Source organism: Dipodomys ordii, unplaced genomic scaffold, assembly GCF_000151885.1.
Source record: "Dipodomys ordii isolate 6190 unplaced genomic scaffold, Dord_2.0 Scaffold84, whole genome shotgun sequence".
Lineage (NCBI taxonomy): Eukaryota > Metazoa > Chordata > Mammalia > Rodentia > Heteromyidae > Dipodomys > Dipodomys ordii.
Window position 1 is genome coordinate 957,408 of NW_012267300.1, and position 22,062 is coordinate 979,469.

A 22,062-nucleotide genomic window follows, 5' to 3' on the forward strand; every position below is an offset into this window, starting at 1 on the left:
TGTTATAAGTTGTATAAAAACTGTCAACTATAGAGGATAATTTAATAATACATATTTCAAGCTGTCAGTGTTTTCTTGAGTAGGTACTGGCTACTTCTGATCAGAAATAACTAAGAAATACTCATTGTTAGTAGGAAATGAGGAAGAAAGTTGTTTAACTCTGTTACTACCCTTTGCCTACTAAAGAGGTGGCAAAATGATAAGATGCAGTCAGCTGGGAATAAAGCATCCACATACAACTCTCAAATTCTTCTAGGTAGCAAATCCAGATAAAGTTGAGGTGGAAGGTTTTAGGAAATGGAACTGATTTGCACCTAACTCAAAGCAATGGCTTTGCAAAGAGAACCATCTTCTCCATATAAAAAAGAAACAACTGGTTGAACAAGTTTACACTCCCACCAACAATTCAGTAAGGTTCCCTTCTGTCCACATCCCCTCCAGCATCTGTTGTTGTTAGAGTTCTTGATTATAGACATTCTAACTGTGGTGAGGTGGTATCTCAATGTTGTTTTGATTTGCATTTCTTTTATGGCTAGAGAGGTTGAGCATTTCTTCATGTGTCTATTGGTCACCCTTCTTTCCTCTTCAGAAAAGTTTCTTTTTAAGTCTTTAGCCCATTTATTGGGCAGTTGTTTCTTTGAGGATTTGTTGTTGGGGGATTTAATTTTTTGAGTTCCAGGTATATTTTAGATATGAGACCCTTGTCCTTGTATGGCTAGTGAAGATCTTCTCCCAATCCATGGGCTTTCTACTGAGCTTGCTCTGCAATTTCATGCAATCCTATTTGTCCAACCTTTCTTGGATTTGTTGTGTTTGTTGGGTCTCTGTTAAGAAAATTTTGGCCTGTACCAAGGAGACCTAAGGTTTCTCCTATTCCATCCTGTAATGTTTTCAGAGTGTCTGCTTTGACTCTGAGGTCTTTGATCCATTTGAAGTTGATTCTGGTGCAGGGTGATATATAAGGATCTACCTTTAGTTTTCTACAAGTAGTTAATCACTTTTGAAAGTAGTATGGAGATTCCTCAAAAGACTCCACATAGAGCTCCCTTATGACCCAGCAATCCCACTTTGGGGCTTTCATGATCACAAATGATCACAAGCAAGACCATACTAAAGCTACCAGCACAACTATGTTTATTGAAGCATTATTTACTATAGCTAAGATATGAAACCAATCCATATGCCCCTCACTAGATGAATGGATCAAGAAAATGTGGTATATATACACAATGAAATTCTATGCCTCCAACAGAAAGAATGACATTGCCCCATTTGTTAGGAAATGGAAAGACTTGGAAAATTTTATATTAAGTAAAGTAAGCCAGGCCCAAAGAATCATAGGTCCTGTGGTTTCCTTTATTTGCAGTAACTAGTATATGTCTGAGACAAGCAAAAAAGGTCAGATAAGTTGATGTTAGGTGAAATGAACCCCAAGATAAGTATTCAAATGTTTTTTTTCTTTCTCACAATTGTTTCTAACATGTTTATAAGATATTTCTTTGTTGCTTTGTATGTCCCTCCTCCATGGTATCATCCCTGCTCTCACTGTATTTGATGTTGGTATAATTTATGGAGGGGAAGGGGAAAAACAAATAGTTTATATAGGGATTCAGGTGGACCCATTGCAACAATGAGATGCACAAGTCCTTATGTAGAAAAACGAACTTTACACCTCTGGCAGGAAGGGGGTGAGGGGTGAGGGGAGTAGGGGTGGGATATGGGAAGGGATGGTAAGGGGAAACAAAGGAGGAGGCAACAATGCTTGATAAGAAATGTACTTGATATACTGCCCATGTAATTGTACCCTCCCAATCCGGTATTTTCACAATAAAAAAAAAAGAAACAAGTGTTAGAATGAAAATAGGAACTATTGACTTTTCCTTGTGCCTCTGCAGATAGTGTGTTGGAAAGCTCTATGCGAATTTTTGGAATTGAGAAAGGATTTCTGTAGCATTTAGTGTCACAGGTGAGATAAAGTACATGTTGGGAACTCTAGTATGCATATTTTATGTGTTTGTCCATGTGACTTGTATTTTCAAGCTAATAAAACTTCTAAACATTGAAGGCATTTCATCTCTTTTAAACCATTTTAAAATGCTTCAAATATACTTAAAGAAAAGTATGTTGATCTAATCATGTTGATGCAAATGAAGATTTTTACAACTTAATAACTTATGATAGTGAGGAACATAATTTAATTTCATCTTTCTAATGATTTCTTTTTCAAGATCAAACAAATATAGACAATTAAGTGAAAACCCTTTTAACATAATCTAGATACTGAAAGGGCAATACCTTTATTAGCTGTGATTATCAAGACTTGAAGAGCATAAACACTGTATTTGACCTTTCTATTTCACTCATATTCTTAAAACAGAATATGAATAGGTTTTGCTTAGTACTTCTTAAGAGAAGGGGATATCTAATTGCAAATTAATTATAAGTTCTGTTAAATTATGGTAACTCCTCATTCGTGCATTCTTACATTCTTTGTAACCCAACAAAACATATCCAGCTGTATGTCCCTGGACTCAATGTGAGAACTTTGAATGTAAAGGCAACTCCAGCCTCAGGCAGAACTTACTAATAATAAATTAAATTGCATTGGGAATAGCTCAGCTTTTGATGGGGAGTACATTTAGAAAATAGAAGGCTGTTTGTCTCCAGACATTGGGGAAACACAAAGGGTCAAGACTCACAGGTGACTTTGACGAAGCCCCTGGATTGGAGAAAAGGAGAAAGAGTTTCTGACTCTAAATTTGTTTGTCCTGAAACTACAATATCTCTATGTTTTTCTACCAGAGTCAAATAAAACTGATTGCTAAATTCAATTAGTGTGATAGTAAAATGAGTCTGGATAAGAAGAATCAGGAGGAGGAAGTTTTAGATTGGGGTAATAATATGTAAAGAGTAGTCTTTTCTTAGATTAAAATGTCTTTTAAAAAATACCCAGATTTATTTTCCCAACTAGCCAGCCAATGGCATATACTTATACACTTTTTCTATATATTTCTGTGAAAAAGTAAAGAGAGAGAGAAAGAGAATCTCCTATAAGTGATCAAATATAGTTTTCCTCATACTATAGAAAAGCTAATCTAGGTAGTATATTTATGGAGATACCTCATGTCCTTCCTTATATTCTTTATTCTAAAAGAAAACCATTAAAAAGTGCTATTGTTTACTGCTCTAAATTAGCTTATAAGATAATTGTGACATTTAACATCATTTTGAGTTTTGTTGCTCAGAGCTAGTTGATATAGCTGATTAAAAGGGAAATCTATAGTTTTCTTCAAAAGTTTTATGCCCCACTTCAAGACAAAAGAGCTAAGTGATTATGTAGCACTGTTCATATCCTTCCTTGCTGATTTACGCTGCATCTCAGAACTCTGTATTTGGGGAATCACAAAGAAAACCTTGCCTAAGCTCATTTTGTTTAGTTGTTAAGACAAAATACCTGTAAGTAATTTTTTTCTCCAAAATTCAGAGGCCTCATATTTAAAAATAAAATTAAAAAAACAAAATAAAAACAAACAAAAAAAAACTAGCCATGCAGCCACACTGCCACAAGGTGGTAGTAAAACATTTGATTGGCTTAAGAACTGGCCTTTGCTCCCTCCTCCCCCAGCTCCCTTGGAATCAAGACAAAAACCAGAGTAACTTTAAACTTGAATGAAATAAAATGGATTATTTATTTCTTGTTGAGAATATGCATTTCTTGAGAAGTAAATTGGGTTTTCACTTAATTTTCAGAATTAAATTAATACTGATGAAAAAAAGAAAAAGGGTTATTTTAAATTCCTTTTACCTTGTTTCCTTTTTTTTGTCCATTTAGTATACCTTTCAAGCTATATTGCAAGACTACGAGTGGACTATACAAACATTAGTTCTGCAAAAACAGTCCCCAACTTATTATGATAATGAATATTGCTAAGTCTCTGCACTAATATTTTGAAGACAGCTTCACTCCATACATTATTTTTCTATCATTTTCTATCTACATGGTAATGAAGGCAGCCTTGTGAATGGGGAAAATATAATGATCTTGACCTTTCTAAGGAGTTAGAAGATTAAAATGAGTTTTAAAATATCACTTATTCTAAAATAAACATAATGCAGTCACTGTGCACAACTCGATTTTTTTTCTTGCCTTGTGTTTAAGTAGCTGAATCAGCTTTGCTTTATGCAGTAAGGGCTTATTACCATCAAAGTTGACAACATGTTTATGTTGGGGCTGGAAAACCATGTAAATACATTCTTGACTTTGGGGATGAAGTAATGATACTTAAGCTGGAAAGACATGACTTTGCAAGGTTCTGAGATTCCCAGAGTGACACCACCCACTCAGGAGGTCTAAGTAGTGTTAAGTGGGAAAAGGCTGTCATCACCTTCAAAAACAATGACATCAAGATAGGAAGAAGATATAAATTATTTTGCAGTTTTAAAGTCCTTGGCTTCTCCTGCAAATGAAGAAAAAACTAGATAATGGATAGCACTGTTGTTTAATTTTCTGGAAATATTTACTCAATCACAGCTAACTGCATGTGTGTTGGTGTTAACTCTGGGCACTGTCCCTAGACTTTTCTGCTCTAGGCTGGCACTCTACCACTTGAGCCACAGACTCCACTTCTGGCTTTTTGATGTGGTTAATTTGAGATAAGTTTAATTAGATATAAATGTCTCAGACTTTCTGCTCCGGACTGACTTCAAAATGCAATCCTGGATCTCTGCTTCCTGAGTAGCTAGGATTTCAGCCCAAACATGTCTTTATTTGTCTCAATTCTGAACATAAAACAAACGTAGCATCCAGTTCCTTACACATTTTTTTCTCCATGTTTTTTCCAAGGATTACAATGGCAAGAAAGAAAAACCAGTGCCTAGGGCCAAGGAATTGATGCTAAGCTGGATGAATGTACAGATACTCAATAAAATCACATAATATCTCAAGAGTAAATTTATGTATCCTAAAGCAGAGAGACTATTACATTTGTACATAAGAAAGTTTTCTGACTGGATGGGTATTTTTTAGTTTAAAATGAATGGAGAAAAATTTGCTAATGATTTACCACTTGGATAGCTATTAGACTAACTTAGATATTGCATCAAAATAGTGCACTATTTCATATTTAATATCTGATGAATCACCACATAGTTGATCTCATGATCTAGTCCATATGATCTCTTTCTCCTGAATTTCAGGATCACTGTTTCTCTGAAATATGTAAGTTGGAGAACTGGCTAAAAAGAAAATAAAAGAGAAAAAAATCAGTTTAAAAATGAAGGACAAATAGTGAACAAATGCAGCACTGGACACTGTTGAAAATGAACTACCCAACTTGTGGGTGGAGATAGGAGGGAAAAACTTGGAAAAAAAATGGAAGAGGTGGTATTGTCCAATAGGAAATGTACTCTTTACCTGACTAATGTAACTGTAACCCATCTGTACATCACCTTTATGATAACAATAAAAAAAAGTTAGGGAGTAGTTTGGATTAATCATAATTGTTGCTTCAAAGGAAATAGTAGGAGTAGGAGTAATCCAACCAATATATGATTTCTAAATCCAATGTATTTTGGTACACATTTATTATATTTAATATTCCATTATTAGTGAGATATAGTATTGCCAGTTCACTTTGAAATATATTATCCATTATATTGTGTTGTTTTATATGATTTATTATTATTATTAATGTATGTACAAATGGGTTACAATTTCATAATTCAAGTAACTTATACATTTATCTTGGGACCATGTCACACTTTCCTTCATTTTCCCTGTTTCTCTCTTCCTTCCCTGCCTACAAGCTGTATAGTTCATTTTCAACATACTGCAGACTGAATATCATGAATGCATTTGTTCATATTTTCTTCTTCCCTTCCTGTGCCCATCAAAAAGTCAGAAAATAAATAAAAACAACTGCAAGAAATCACACACAAACACCACCACAACAACAATCATCATCAACAACATTTAAATAACCCATGATGTGTTTCCTGGAATTCATTTCAATAATATAGTATTTTTAATATTTCAGAAAATTACTGCTACCCTCCTTTGGCCTGACTGACTGTGAGAGAATGCCTAGAGTCCTGTAAAAGTCCAGTTATATTTTATGTTTATCTTCCACATATGAGGAAAACATGCACTGTTTGTCTCTTTTAACATGGCTTACTTCACCTAACATGTTTTGTTCTAGGTTCATCCTTTTCACTTGAATTGTTTTTAAGTGTAAGATACATGTACAACATAGAGTTGTTAAAATATTACATTACACAGAAAAAAGGAAGAAAAGAGAAAGCAAGCAAGAAAGAAAGAAAGAAGAAAGAAGAAAGAGAAGGGAGGAAGGAAGAAAGAAGAAAGGAAAGCATTGTAAGATGGAAGGATTGATTGAAGGAAGGAAGAAAAAATAGATGGAAGGATGGAAGAGAAGGAGGGAGAATTGGAAGGATATAAATAAGCTTTAGAAACAAAATGAAATAAAGTTATACTCTAAAGGCTTCCTGCCTAACAGGGCCTGACGTAGACTCATACTTCTTTGGCTAGTTGTCTCCTATTTGATTTGAAACACTTCAATTAATGGAAACAACAGTTGAATGGAAACATGTTCAAAATGATGAGGAAAGTTTGCATACTGATATTAATTTAGTTAGAGTTGTATGTACAAGTATATTTTATGTTCTATTTTACAATATGCAAGTACATGATCTATTTAAGCAATAATATTTCTTTGGGGCCAATTAATATCTGTTTTCTACAAAAAATCAATCCTAATGATTTCTCAAGTTATAGTTCTTCGTAAACATTTAGGAAAAGGAAATAGAAGCAAAAAATTTAAATTTTGTGGCTTAATATCAAGTTGCACATTCATCCCAGAGAAAGTTTGTTACCAGTTTACCTATCATTTATTTTGGTTTGATAAGCTACAAATGACTTATAAGAAAAAGCAGCTTAAAATAATATCCAGAATATCAAGAGCACTTATATTGGTTAACTATAAGTAAATAATCAAAAGTAGTAGAAGCCAAGGACTTAATTTGTATGACAGTCATTGTTCAGGTATAAAACTTGAATATTCATAAGGTGAATAAAATAAAGAAAAGAGCACATTTGACTCCATGAGTCAGAGGAAAAATAATTGCCAATTTACACCTTGATCTTAATGCTTTCATTGGTTAGGCAATTTAAAATAATTTCTTTATACAGATTTTCAAATTCTTATGAAGACTTTAAATTCTGTTTTTTTTTAAACTAGGATTATAATTGATTCATCCACCAGAGGTTGCAATAAGGCTTTTTTGCAGATTGAAGACAATAGGAATTCATAAAACTATTCAGAATGTGGAAAGCTGACCATCTTTATGTTACCAGATTAATATGTATATATGTATGTATATATAACCTCTATATACACATTTTGTATGAAATGTGTAATCTATATGAAAACAATTCACTGATGAACAAAAGTTAAGTGACCCTCATTCAAACTCGAGATTTCACTAAATCTAAAACTGAATGGAAAGTGAATGAAAAACAAAACAAAACAAAACACAACAGTCTTGCACTTTTCTATCAGCTGCTCTCTGAAACCATTTTCCTGTGGCCCAGTTTGTTTTTTGAAATTCCTTGTTGGGTTATCAGAGGACTAGTTTTTTTATGTGTTTCACATCTTTTCTCACCAATAAGTCCTCACTTTTATAGTCTGAATATATAATTTTAAAGCTTATTTTTCTTTTCATAGCAAGGGACAGGAGGGTATTTCCAGGATACCCTGGGAAGACATATTAAAAATAAATTCTTTTCTATTTATTTTCATGCAAAATATTTGTATTTGTGAATAGATGTGAATTCGTTTGCTAAAAAGCAAATAAAAACTTGATCCCATCCATATTCTCGATTTACTTCTTTATTGTGAATTATCATACAGATTGAGTTGTTGGTATCAAAGCCTATTTGAATGTTTTTGATAAAAGATTCACATTCAATTCAATAGGAGATATGAGATACATTTTGTACTTAATAGCTTTCCTCTTTTAAAGTGAAACTATAATGAACAATGGGAATGAGAAGACAAAAAGAAATCTATCAAACATTGCAATAAGCAGTCACAAAGTACTCTGATCAGAAAGACTGCAGTGCATCATAAGCATTAAGTTTATGTGTGAACACAATAGCACATTTGGATGGCTCCCAGAGGCATAGGGCTCACTTTCAAAAGGTACCCACTATTAAGGTGACATAGGTCTTGTCTCTCGTGTCTCCTTAAAGAAACAACAACTGTTCGGTAGCAGTATAACAGATGTTATGAAGAATCATTAGCAATCTAAATGTTTTTGTGAGCAGATGTCCAACTTCTGCTGTGGTTAACTTTGGAGGGTGTGGAGTAGGATAGAGAGAAGGTAAGAAAAAGATGGAAAAGTTTGACAGAATTATAATAAGAAACATCATAAAATTCACTCATCTAATTATGTGAAAAAGTTATTGAGGTGTTGTGCTTTTTATTTGCTGCTACTTGATGAAGAAGGCAGGTAACCAAACCAAGGAAAGAAATAAACTCACTTTTTTCCATTAACTTGGCATGTCACTTTGGATCAATGAAAGAAAATGAGACAAGCAGTATTGGAGAAAAGTTTAATGCTAAAAGTGTAACTGTGGAGTTTTCAATAGATACCAACAGGAAACAAGGCTAACAACAAATCACTGAAAAAAAAAACCTTAAAATGAGGAAAACTGGTATACTGTAAGAAGAATCTGTGACAGGAACATGAAAAGTTATTATATTAAGTGGTTGTTGTTATAACTTTATTTCCAAAGGTATCGAAATATGAAGACTTATTCCCAAGCATTTTTATTCCCTATGAAAAACTTGAGCTGGAAAGAATTTCATGTTTAGAAATCTCACTCCATAGGGATCTCAGCTAAGTCTTTTTTGAAATTTACTTTCATGTCAAAGAAGACTGACTATGGAAAGGTATGTTATCAGCTCATTCACAAGACCACTCTCCAAATGTTTGAAAGTAAAAGAAATGAAGTACTGGAGGAATGTAAATAATCTTTTTCTATGTGTGAACCAGTCCTGGGGCTTGAACTCAACAACTGGGCACTCTCTCTGAGCTTTTTTGCTTGGGGGGTTAGTACTCTACCACTTGAACCTTAGTTCTACTTCTGGCTTTTTGGTGATTAATTAGATAAATCTCAAGGACTTTCTTGTTAGGTCTGTTCAACAGTGATCCTCAGATTTCAGCTTTGAGTAGCTAAAATTACAGGAGTGAGGCAGCAGCTTAGTTGAATCTTTCTTGTAATGTTAGGTTCCAAGTTCATAGGCAAAACAATTACAGGCTATAGTAAACTCTTGTTAATCTGTAATATAGGAAGCAGTGAAAAATTAAAATTGTGCATTTACTATATTTTTATGAACTGTATTTAGTAGCAGCTTGACTTTGCTAAGATGTACTCAGATCTCTGTTTTAGTCCTTTCAAAAAGAAAATTTTAATGTCAAATTATATAGGAATAACAGATTTATTTCCAGGATTAAGTAGACATTTTTATACCTTAGAAATATAACTATATATTGGAGCTGTGAAATTTGAAAAAAATGAAAGGCAATCTAAATTCTATAATATAAATTCAATTTAACTAATTTTGGTGCTACCACTCACTTTTTCTGTCCCCTAATTCTGGGAGATTAAGTGGTTTTGAAAATCAGTTTTGAATAACAGCATTTCTTTATCCAGTCACTCTGTACGCATTGTCTTAGATATGGAGAAGTGCCACAAATAAGGAAATAGTGATGCAACCTATCAATAATTCAAAGTCTAATTAATGAGATGCTCAGACCTCAAGCATGATAATATCACAAATAAATTATGTGCTCAGGGGGGATTCACAGTGGAATTTGCATTCCTATTATTGCCAATGAGGAAGATCTTATAGAAGATTTTGTTCTGAATTTAAGTTGCTACAGATGTAGAACGTTTTGTTAATTTATTAATAATAATAATAGGAATTTCATGAAAAGGTACTTCTGAAACTCTACAACATATGGCCTTTTCTAAACACCAACTGTCCTTTGCTTGTTTTCTGCATAGCTACATAAATATTTCTGGTCACTGAACTTTTGTGAGTATCTTGTGCTACACAAGTACTATTGTATCTTATACAACAACAGAAGTGGAGCAATAAGGGCACACTAATATCATTTGCCTTACTAGTGCAAGGTAGAAACAATACATAAATTCTAAAGGGGCTTTTGTAATTTATAACTTCCTTACTTTAATGTAAACATTACTGCTCTAATATACTGTTGAACCCTGAAGTGGCCTGAGTTCTGAAAGTGAATTTTTTAATGTATGTAAGGGTTGGAAATGTGGCTTAGTGATAGAGTGCTTGCCTCACATACATGAAGCCCTGGGGTATATTCCTCAGTATTCCATAAACAGAAAAAGCCAGAAGTGGCGCTGTAGTTCAAGTGGTAGAATGTTGGCCTTGAGCAAAGAAGCTCAGGGACAGTGCCCAGGCCCTGAGTTCAATCCCCAGGATTGGCAAGGAAAAAAATGTATGTAATTGGAGAATATTTTTACTTCTACTCATAAATCATATTTATTTATATTTGCATGATCTTTAAGAAGCTTTAAAAGAGGGTTGACATTATTATTGGAGAATAATTTTATATTTTTCAGAAGTGTAACTTCACTGTTATCACCACATCAGCCTCATCATTATCATCAACACAAAAATAGCAAGAGAATATTTGGAATATGTCAGATTGTCTTCTAGATGTTTCACATAACTGTAACCACCTATGGGAGGAGCCAGTATTATCTCAAGAGAGATTAGTGGACTTGTTGTAGGTCAAAGCTAGAAGAGCCAGATATAAAATACCAACCTGGCTGAAAAGTCTTTGCTTCTAATCTTTCACACTGTTTACTGAATAAAAGATGCATGTATGAAAGGAGAAAACTTAAGGTAACTTAGATGTTAGGATAGCATAAACAATTTTTCCAGAGGAAATTTCTATCCTTTATTGTTAAGTCCTGGAGTAATGTGGACTCACTGACATTGTTTAAAAAAATAAATACACCAATGCAATATGTGAGAAAAGGAAGATGACTTTTAGAGAAGTTAAAAACATTCACTAAAAAGCAGAGTACAAGATACAACTAACAATTCTGAAGTTCAAAATTGGTGAGCAAAGCCCTAAACATTGTTCCTGTTTGCTCCAGTTCCAATTCCTTGAAAAGAAACGTTGGACCAGGAGATAAAGAAAGATCTATTAGGTCATCTTGTCCATCTCCTGCCAGTAGAGAATTGCTCCTGACAGTAAGGAAGTGAACTTATTGACAGGACTCTTTAAGTAGCAATTTGCCAGGTGAATCCCCAAAGGCAAGAATGACTTCTCTGGTTTATCTTTTCCTTCTTATCATCAGTAGAGTTAGGAGACCCGTTCAATCTTCTCGGCTTTACGAGGAAAGGGGCTGGATTCTTGAATTTTTTTCTAAACCCAAGAAGATTAAAAAGATAGCTCATAGAATAATGACAGCTTTCATCTGTGGTCATATTTGTTTTCATATTTAGGCAAGTGTGTGTCTATCTTGGTGGTTGGTCTGTGTATGTATGTGTATGTGTGTGTGTATGAGAGAGAGAGTGAGAGAGAGAGAAAAAGAGAGAAAGACAGAAGAGACAGAGAGAGAGAAAATTGATTTAATAAAAGTCATCCATATTCAAATTTAGCTTTAAAATAAATTTAATACTTTATAAGAAATAGTCAGCCTTTTTGATTTTTGAATAGGAGAGCCTGCCTGTCAGATTACAAATTTTAATTATTTTCTTGGTCATTTAAATGATATAACTAAAAGGTAGTAAATTTACCTTAATCTCTGCTATCATCTTCAGTGCTAGCTACTGTCATTATTTTTTCTGCATAGACTGAGAAAATTTGTATAAAGCAATTACAAATAAGTGGATTTTTAAAAAATCAGCTGCCAACTACTGTAAATCTAAGTTTCAAATGCTTATCTAGAAAAGATATGGAAATTGTGCTTAGTCCTCTCTGGCTGGACAGCCTAAACTATTGCACCTTCTCAACTATGTCTGGTTTTTCTTCTTACTTAGTACTATGCAGTGTAACAGAAGAACCATACATAATTTGACTTTTCAGAGACTCTCATTTAGGTAGCTTTAAATTGTCATTATAGCCATGTGCTGGTGGGCTCATGCTTGTGATCTTAACTACTCAGGAGGCTGAGATTTGAGGAGCATGGTTCAATCCAAGCTAAGCAGGAAAGTTCCTGATACTCTAATCTCCAATTAACCACTGGAAAACCAGAAGTGGTGCTGTGGCTCAAATTGTTAGAGTGCTAGCCTTGACTGAAAAAGCTCAGAGACAAGCCCAGGCCCTGAGTTCAAGCCCCACAATCGACCAAAAATAAAAATGAAAATAAATAAGTAAATAAACTGTTATTGTAACCAATAACACAATAGTTTGTAATCAGTTACTACTCTTTAAAACAATATTATTTTTATTTTGTAGATTTATTCATTTCCTTTAAGATGAAGTTAGATTTTCTTTTGTATGAGTGCCAGCACTGGGGCTAGAACTCAAGGCCTTGCATTCTTAGCTTTTTCACTCAAGGGTGGTGCTCTACTACTTGAATCTAGCTCCAGGAATCTAGCTTCTTGCTGGTTAATTGGAAATCAAAGTCTCATGTGCATTTTTTCCCAGGCTGGCTTTGAACTGTGATTCTTAGATGTCAGTCTCTTGATTAGCTAGGGTTTTACAAGCATGAGCTACTAGCAACCAGCATAAAATTAGAATTTTTAACTTAAACTTTGAAAAATAGTTGTGTCTAACATACCAAGTGAAAATACATCATTTGAATATTACCATAATTTATAAATTTGAATCAGCAATGAGTGAGGTGTGTCTGTATACATTCCTATTATGAGGAGATAGGAAATGCTTCGTTTAAAACTTTATTTCCTTACTGCCATTTTGAGATATCTAAAATAATAAGCTTGCAGTCATAGGAAGTATCCCTGATAAGGAACCAAGAAGGCCTCAGCTCCAGTCAGATTCCTCTATGTTCGGTGTGAGCAGGCAAGTCCCTCCAATTTAGTTAAATTCATTCACTGACAGAGTTTATCAAAGAATTATCTATACCCAATGGAAAGGCCATTAGAAAGAACAAAATAATGGCATTTGCAGGGAAATGGATGGAACTAGAAGGAATCATGTTGAGCGAGGTAAGACAAGAACGAAGAGACAAACGGTACATGGTCTCCCTGATAAGTGGATGCTAAATCCAAAATGTTAGGTGATACGACAAAACTAACAGGACTTAAGAAACAAAGAACTCCCACTCATCTGGTTGAACCATTACTAAATATCCCCACGCTGCTGCTCACATATATGGTATATAACATGTGAACACCGTTATGTTACAGACTGTGATAGACAATTTGCTCCAGGAAAGTTAGAATGAACTTGTGACTTTAAATGAGCATCATTATTCCACAATACTGTGAAATTCCGGAAATTATGTAATCACTTAATACAATAAAAAAAAAAGAACCTAAGGGAAGGGAGGGAGGGGGGAAAACAATGAAGGGGGTAACAATGTTCAAGAGGAAGTGTACTCATTACCTCACTCATGTAACTGTAACCCTCTGTATAGTATCTTTACAATAAAAAATTTTTTTTTAAAAAAATTAATCCACTAGAGAAGTATTAGAATGAAGTATTATGATGACTTTTCTACTACCTCCAATCTATAAATATAAATATTTCATACAGGGAACAACCTAGAGGCAACTATTTAAGATTTTGTCCAAAATAATTACCAACCTAAAATCTTACCATAAAAAATTATTTTTCATCAATTTGTACAGCAGAAGAAAATGAAAGTCACCGATATTAAATCAGGTGGTTTGTGTTATAAATGGCTTCCAGTTGGTAAAAAGAAAAACTCTGAATAATAATTAATGATTAATTTAGATCCCAGTTACAATCAAACTTGTTGTGAATGCACTTATCTTGAATATTTGGAGGATCTGAGACTCACTCCCTGAACTCACAGTTAATTAAAATAACTATATCTGTAATTCTGGGTGCTCTGGACCTACAGACTGTACTTCATATCCCAGGAAAGAACAATTGCCTCCCTCCACATTGATGTCTTATGACAGATTGTGGTGAATGTATTTTTTTTTTCTTCTCTGCTCTTTATACATAGACATTTTTCAAGGCAGATCATTTTGAGTTTATTCCTTCTCATCAAGTGGGGGTTGTTCTGGCTGAGAGGCATTCTTGCTACTGTACAAGTATATACCTGCGAATCCTATCTGGATTGAAAGGGAGGCAGAACACAAAGAAAGAGAATAGAAAGCCTATCTCTGTGGCACAGAGAACAATCAATTAGATTTATTATCTGCTCTACATTCCAGTCACTTCTTTAAAAAGAAAAGAAGTGCATAATACCATGGCAACGTTAAACCTGCAGTCCGTTATGGTATATAATCATTAAGAGGTCTTCAGCCTCCCTGGAAAATAGATATTAAAAAAAAAGTATATTCACAGTGGTTGCACAAACTCCCTACATTTATGCTTGATTAAATGACAAGTTTGTAATTTACAGGTGTCTTATTGCCATGGGAATGCAATCATACAATTCCATTTTAGAATTCAAGGGCTTTTGAAACATGCTGCATGATTGTTAGCTGAACTGCTCGCTAAGATAAATTGAAAGGGTGGCATGTAGATTTTAGAACATGGTGTTGACATTTACTGGCCAATCACATTTTGCAACACGGCTGCATGACAGCAGATGTTGACCTTTCAAGCTCTCCCTATCTGCTTTCACGTATTACCTGCAGAAATTAACATAACTCTGCTTCCTGCTCTAGGCTGCTATTAATGTCATGTGGGAATTGAGATTCATGAATTCAGTTATTACCCAGGCTTGAGACCCGTTTTATACTCTAAGCACAGAACTAACAGCTCCTGGGAGCTGGTATTTTTGGATGTTACTTCAACTACCTTTGTGGTTCAGGGATAGCTGGGAGCTATGGAGGGGGAAAAAATGTCAACGGGAACAAGAAGAGAAATAGGCAGAATAGGCAGAGGAGGATAGTTTCAAGGAGAATGCTTAGGGCCAAATAATTGCAAATATATGGGATAGGAGAGCTTAAGACACTAAATGATATATTTTAAGCAAGTCAAATAATAGTGGGAGTTTCACTTCTCTTGTTAAGTGAACCATAGAAGTGATACCCCTTAGAGAGTGTGGCTTCAGGGGTTCGCTCCACAGTGCTTCAGGCCTCTATTATCCATGATTTAGGGCAGAAACAATCTGCAGGATAGATGTCATCACAGCCCTTTGGAGTTTTGCAGAGAACTGTGAACCAGTCTGAAGAGTGTTTCCTTCTAAATAGAAAAATCCTAGTGTTCTCTGTTATCTTGTCAGGAAATTCTGTGTTCATTTTTTTTTTTCACAAGCAGAGCAGCTCTGCTTCTTAAATATTTAGAGGGTACTATTCAGCATGGGAATAAAATTCCGAGATACATTATTTTCTTAGAAGTCTGCTTTAACACAGGTGTCATTCTCATGGATCATATCCTTAGAAATTGGTGGACAAATTCAGGACATTGTTTATTTAAATGTAAAGACTATACCAGAAGATTGAGAAGCTTCTAAGTTTTACTTAACCTTCTCTTGAGGTTAACTGTATGGATTTAATACATTTCTTGTCGTTTTGTCTTTTAAAGTCCTTGGAGAGCGTCTCTGCAATATCTTAGTCACGGTTCTTTGAATCCAGTCTTCTGAGATACAAGCAGATGCATTTATCTCAAATAGGAATTGATTAACAGAGCTCAAGATGTCACCAATGAGATATGCATACACAGGCTACTTCTGTGGCATTGCTCTGACTTACCCTGCAGCAAACACTCTGTGCTGATTTGCATGTTCCAGCCAGGGAGAATTTTGCAGGGGTTCTCTGAACCTGGTGCCTCTGCATCAAGTAGAAAATATACAAGCAGCATGATTTGAAAGGCCAATACCCACCCTATGTAATACCTTTCCAACTTCATTCTATTCTGCTGGAGGGCCTATGTTCTGAAAATGATTTCCATATCTATGGATGAATTAATATTGTCTTCTGGTTTTTAAATGCAAAGAAAAAATTTCTGGGATGAGCAAAAAGAGTGTTGCTAGAATTTTGCTGTGAGTAGATTTTAGTTTCTTTCCTCTGGAGAAGTTAAATCAGTGAAGATACTTACATATGTGTATATTTTTCTGGATACACACAAACTCACACATACAACTGCATATATGCACGTATACACAGCACACACAAATGCCAGCTGGACATCTTCTATTGAGAATTTATAGGCTTGTATTGGTTAGCTCCATACACTTTGACCATTGTGTTTACTTTTCTTCCTGCATCTGAGATTGTGAGATTCTCTCTCTCTCTCTTTCCTTTCTTCTTTCTCTCTTAATCACTTTCTCTTGTCTTTCTATTTCCTTCATTTCTTTCCTTTCTTCTTTCTTTCTTTCCTTCTTTCTATCTTTCTTTCTTTCTTTCTGTCTGTCTTTTCTTTCTTTCATCTTTCTGTCTTTCTTTTCTTCTTTCTTTCTGTATTGGTACTGGAGATTGAATTTTGGACTTTGTGCTCTTGCTTGGCTTTTTCATTCAATTCTGGCATTCTACCACTTGAGCCAAACCTCTAATTCTGGCTTTTTTTGGTTTGTTGGTGCTAAGAGTCTCATGAACTTTTCTGCTTTGGCTTGCTTCAAAACTTGATCTTCTGATCTCAGCATCCTGAGTATCTCCAGTTACAGATATGAACCACTGCCTCCTAACTTCATTCATATTTGTTATACCACATAGAGTTATACTTAGAACTGAGGAAGATTTTAAATAGGGGGATGACTGCTAAGTAGTCTAAAGTATGGGTGGGGAGGTGTCTGGGAAGGTGTTAAGCTGATGCTGCACACACAGAGTATAGATCCTCTGTGATGCTGCTGTAGTAATCTAGAGGTAATTCATCTTAATTTACTAGTAGAACGATGGTTATTAGATGAATAGGCTTGAGCTTTATTAAGGAAGTCTATATAGGGTATAAGATATACATATACATAATGCATTATACGATGAAGTATAAGTTAGGGGTGTCCTCATAGATTTTTATTTCTAACATAGGGCAGCTGACAATGCAGATCACTGAGGAAGAAAGCACAATAACATGGAAAAGTTTGGGAAAATCTATTACTTTCAGTGTTAGACAAGCAATTTCAAATCCCACAACTAACCAATTAGGCCTATCTATTTAAGTTTCCTGCACTACATGTGATTGTTTTTTTTTCTTACAAAGTATCACATACAATGGAAGTTGCTTAGGATATCTTGGGTTTTGAGGCTTATAATATCACTGAAGCTGAATCCAAGTCTCTGCTGAATTTTCTTTTTCTTTCTTTTCATTTTCATTTTGTTGTTGTTGTGTGGTTGTGGAAGAACATTTAGAATTTACAATTTCTTATCATTAAAATAGAGCCCTTCAAACTCACATAGGAACATAATAAACACACAAATATGGCAGCTTCATTTTTAATACTCATTTTGTTTGATTCATATTTGATTTGTGGTCTACAATTTCATTAATGGAAGGAAAATTTTCCTTTAGCAATATGGGAGCATTGACAAAAGAAATCTAGTCTGTATGTTGTCTTGGAGATTGAAAATAGTTGTCCTAAGTAATAGGTAAAGTTGACATTGATTACAAAGATAAACATCTTTTGAAGATAAATCTGTGTGTATAGCAAAAGAAGAGGGGGGTTGAGTTGAAATCTACCATCCAACTTTCCAATGACAACTTACATATTTACAATGCAAAAAATATACTAATAATTATGGCAGTAGCACAAAGGAAATACAATAAGATAATAATGGGCAAGTACACAAAATGCTAATAAATAAAAGCAGAACTCAATAGAGTTTCAAGTGCACTTGAAGGTGTACAAATACAGAAGGTAAATATTCTAATACTTTAACAAAATCATTTCTAAGATATCAGTCATCAGAAAAGAAACACAAGCTCCCAAGAATGATATAATTAGATAGAAGAAGCAGCAAACTTTACTATACTGGAAAATAATAGAGGCAAGTTATTTAATAAATTAAGCCTAAATATTAAGAACTATGATAGAAGGTAGACTTTTTGCCAAGTATAGGAAGAATTTATCTTGTAAATATGCATTCATACATGAAATAGATTCTGTGTAAGTTTATTCATTGGTACATTATCATAAGGAGAGTTTGGAAATAATCTATCCATCCATATGGAGCTGGTTAAATAATCCATAGTATAGAAGAAATTCTTTCTATAGGGTATGAAACATTGTGTAATATGTATAGTTACCAAAAAAGGCAAGTTAAAGTAGTGTGTTTATATATGTGTGAATGCATACAATTTATTAATTTTTATGTAAGAAAGAAGGGAACAGTAGCACATTTATGTATGTTGACATTTGCTTAAAAATGCTTGATAAAGCTACAATCAGAATAATGGATTCAGTTCCCTAATGAAAGTAGAGGATGAATTAGGAAAAGGGGATCAAAGAGGGTGAGATTGTGCCCCTTCAACCATGTAATCTACCATTCTATTGAAATTCATATAAACAAAAGCAAAAGCAAAAACAGTTTTTCAGTAAGAATAATAATATAATCTTGTGCCACACAAGGACATTTTAGTCAATATACCACATGGAGAGTTGTGGTCTCATAGAGTACATTGCCTCAGGGACTTTCCTCATTGTCTTAGTTTGTGTGACTATGCACATTCTCAATAATGCACTTCTCAAAAGGTATCCAATTGTTAAGGAACATATGACCATACGATATGGACTCAACTCCCTAATGTCATCTAACAAGAATAAGAGGAAGCAATTACGAACTGTCATACTAGGGGAAACAATAGAATTTATGAGATGTCATAGGATGGTAGTAATCTCTAGGTAGGAAACATACACTTTTTTTTCTAAAAGGAAAATTAGTACTTTAGAAGGCCAGCCCATTGATGCAAGTCCTTGTTCTTGCACATAGCTGAAGCACCGGATAGAAGAAGGGTCCCATTCATGATTTAAAGAACCATTATAGTTATCTTAAAATCTTTAAAAAAAATTGAACAAAAGGGATACATTATTTTCTTGCTCACTGGGAACCACAAATTGTGAAATCAGTCAGGGAGTAAAGGTAAGGTTTTGAAGGTCATTGTGACCTTCTGAATCCTTAGTTACTGAAAATATTGGAATTGATGCACAGCTCTGATAGAAAAACAAGTCTTGGAATACTGTGCTTAAAAGTACTTCATTATATAAACACATTAGACTGGATTTGACTCTGGTGCCCTGCATCTTATATATATATATATTTCTAATTTGGGGAGGGGAAGGGAAATAACAAAATGCTGAAATAAGGATACCGGTTGATCCACTGTATCAATGATATATACAAGACACTATGTAGAAAACTAACTTTACAACTTGTGGGGGGAGGGGAGGAGGAGTTGGGGAGGTAGGGAAGGAAGGGATGTGGGGGAAAACAAAGGAGGGGGTAACAATGTTCCATAGGAAATGTACTCATTACCTTACTCATGTTACTGTAACCCCTCTGTACAGTATCTTTACAATAAAAATATTTTCTAACATATCCTGAGTTCTGTGACCTTCATTTTAATATTTAATTCTTTGGTGACTATCTACTGTATATCATGCAATCCATATGATGGAACCAAGGATTATAAATGAAACTCTGAGAGGAAATTGTTAATTTAACAATAGAGACTATAAAATGGATGCCAAGCTTTCAGTGTAGGAGATATGAAAGGGAACAATGATTTTAGAAGAATCCAATGTCCTGTATTTTCAAGGATTGTATGGCCTTAAAGTTCTCTTCAGCTTGACTGAACTTCAGGCAAGCATCTTCCTTCCTCCAGATTTCTGACTTCCATTTTCTCTATGCATTTTGCTCAGGACACAGATGATCATCACTTTTTATTCTCTGCTCCTTTGAGATGACCAAGAAAGTCTTTCTTGAGACCTGGGACACGTTCTTCCCAACTCTAATCATAAAGGAAGCTCTGTTTCCCAGTTTCTTTAGGAAAATAGGAGCCTAACTTAACTGGAGTGCTTTGCTACAAGTTCTAAACCTGATTTCCACCATGAAGCTGAAAGAAAACTTCTTTGGTGAAAGCCAATTAACAAACATAGATGGTCATTGAGCCCTAAACTCCTCTTGAAGAATTATAGTTTGGCTGGTCAGATGACTCATGTCATCTATCCCATTTACTCAGTGAGCAGAGAATGAGATGATCATGATTGGAGGCTTGCCCAAGTGTTAAGCTAATTAGTCAACTTCTCAAACAGCAAGCAACATGCAAGAAACATTTCTGTAAACCCAGCTACACAGGAGTAGGAAAGAGGATCACAGATACAGAGGAACCAAAGCCAAAGTATGAGATCCTGGCAGAAAAGGAATGATTGCAAAAATGGGCAGTGGGGATGCCTCAGGTGGCAGAGCATCTGCCCAGAAAAAGCAAAGCTCTGAGTTCAAACACTAGTTACTTGAAGAAAGAAAAGAGAAAAACAAAATAAAACAAACAAACAAAAACACAAAAAACCCTCTCTACCCTTGTGTTTCAGTATAGCTGCACTCAGATGAATTCTGGCCTCCCAAAAGTAATGAATGTTTATATAAGGCTGAATGTTTATATAAGGCCTTCAAAAATGTATAGTACAAGATAGGATAAACATATATTTTTCCTGAATGCTTTCTTTGTCTGCCTTCAGCAATGTGCTTATCTATTGATAATTTTGTATGGCCCATGAAAGATGTTACAACTATCCAATGGCCCTTGGCAGACAAAATTATCCCCTCCACCACTGTGTATAACATCCTTCACTAAAGTCATTCTTTTCTATTTAACTTGATCTAGAACAAATGCTTGTTCCAAGAATCTACAAATGCAGAGAAAAATCTCTGTTGTCCTTGTCAAAAATGTTCTGATCAGGATTATGGTTTGGGAGAGCATTAGAAATGGCTATAAAATTGTATTTCTCTGACTAATCAGTGTCTTTAAGAACACAGGGATAAAATGACATTGGAGTAGATTACATATCCTAATAATAAAGAAAACATTTTATTAGTCACAATGTCTAAGGTATCTACAATATCTGTCTGAAAGTAGATTGGAAATGAAACAAAGTGAGATGAGAAACATTGTCCCAGCATTTGTACAGATGGTCCCTTTCCCAGTCCTTGTAGCCTTAAGAGAGATCAATGAGTTTTGTTTCCTGGCCAGCTCTCTGCCTGGTGGTGATTTAGCTTTCCTTTTTGTGCTTGATGGGATGCCATATTTTTCTTAACATCCTCTACATCTCAGATGTGATTTTTCAAAGCATTCATTTTTTCATGCAGCGTTTTGCCACCCTCCCCCTCCCTGCCATTTTCAAATGCAGGGCATTATCCGCATTGTTCCAAAGAAATGGACCTCATATTTCAACACCTCATCTAATAGAATTTTTGTTTCTGCTCTGATGAAATGTGGCTTAGATATATTTATTTTCTGTATCCCAGTGCTTGCTAGAAAAGTGCATACAAAGTAATGTGAATGCGTCCTTTGTTTCTGTATTGCAGTGTTTCCAGAGAAACAAAAGGGGCTTTGTATGCAAATGAAATCTTCATTGCAGAGTTCCACCTAGTTAAACACTTAAATATGCCCCCCTGCAGGAAATTAGGTGCTGGATTATGCACCAATATCCTTAAAGGCATTAATTAGACCTTTAATTTTATCATGTGGGAAATGTGCTCCAGTCAAGAAACACCTGGTGAAGACAAATTTGAAAGGAAACAATCAAATTAAGGTGTCTTGATAAACAGCACTGACTGAAATATTAAACAAAACACATTGTGATTAAACAAACAGAGGGCTACGGGCATAAAATGAACAGAAAGAAAACCCATACAGAAGCTTCTACATTTAAGTAAGCAAAACTAAAAAGCCACT